This window comes from Oncorhynchus kisutch, unplaced genomic scaffold, assembly GCF_002021735.2.
Source record: "Oncorhynchus kisutch isolate 150728-3 unplaced genomic scaffold, Okis_V2 Okis09a-Okis19a_hom, whole genome shotgun sequence".
NCBI lineage: Eukaryota > Metazoa > Chordata > Actinopteri > Salmoniformes > Salmonidae > Oncorhynchus > Oncorhynchus kisutch.
Window position 1 is genome coordinate 8,049,670 of NW_022261985.1, and position 1,238 is coordinate 8,050,907.

Here is a 1,238-nt window from a genome sequence, read left to right on the forward strand (position 1 = left end):
ACCCTGAGGAGGATGACATGTCATATGTCTCAGTGCTAAGCCCCAGGTGTCAGAAACTGATCTTACTCTCTCCTCTCTCTCTCTCTCTCTCTCTAACTGTCTTGTCTCTCCTCTCCTCTCTCCCTCCCTCTCTCTCGTCCTCTCTCTATCTCCTCTCTCTCTCTCCTCTCTGTCTCTCTCTCGTCTCTCTACTCTCTCCATCTCTCTCTCTCCTGTGTCTCTCTCTCTCTCTCTCTCTCTCTCTCTCTCTCCTCTCTCCTCTCTTCTCTCTCTCTCTCCCTCAATAGGCTGTCGGTCCTCCATCACAGCAGTTTGACTGGTCCTCTCAATATGGCTGTCGGTCCTCCCATCACAGCAGTTTGACTGGTCCTCTCAATATGGCTGTCGGTCCTCCCATCACAGCAGTTTGACTGGTACCCTCAATATGGCTGCTGGTCCTCCCATCACAGCAGTTTGACTGATACCCTCAATATGGCTGTCGGTCCTCCCATCACAGCAGTTTGACTGGTCCTCTCAATATGGCTGTCGGTCCTCCCATCACAGCAGTTTGACTGGTCCTCTCAATATGGCTGTCGGTCCTCCCATCACAGCAGTTTGACTGGTCCTCTCAATATGGCTGTCGGTCCTCCCATCACAGCAGTTTGACTGGTACTCTCAATATGGCTGCCGGTCCTCCCATCACAGCCGTTTGACTGGTACTCTCAATATGGCTGCCGGTCCCTCCCATCACAGCAGTTTGACTGGTCCTCTCAATATGGCTGCTGGTCCTCCCATCACAGCAGTTTGACTGGTCCTCTCAATATGGCTGCCGGTCCTCCCATCACAGCAGTTTGACTGGTCCTCTCAATATGGCTGTCGGTCCTCCCATCACAGCAGTTTGACTGGTACCCTCAATATGGCTGCTGGTCCTCCCATCACAGCAGTTTGACTGATATCCTCAATATGGCTGTCGGTCCTCCCATCACAGCAGTTTGACTGGTCCTCTCAATATGGCTGCCGGTCCTCCCATCACAGCCGTTTGACTGGTACTCTCAATATGGCTGCCGGTCCTCCCATCACAGCAGTTTGACTGGTCCTCTCAATATGGCTGCTGGTCCTCCCATCACAGCAGTTTGACTGGTCCTCTCAATATGGCTGCTGGTCCTCCCTGCACAGAAGCATTAGTTGGATGGACGTTCAAGTAGTTGTAGTATTCCTAATTGTATGATACTACAGGGCAGTGTTTTGCTAGTGCCATT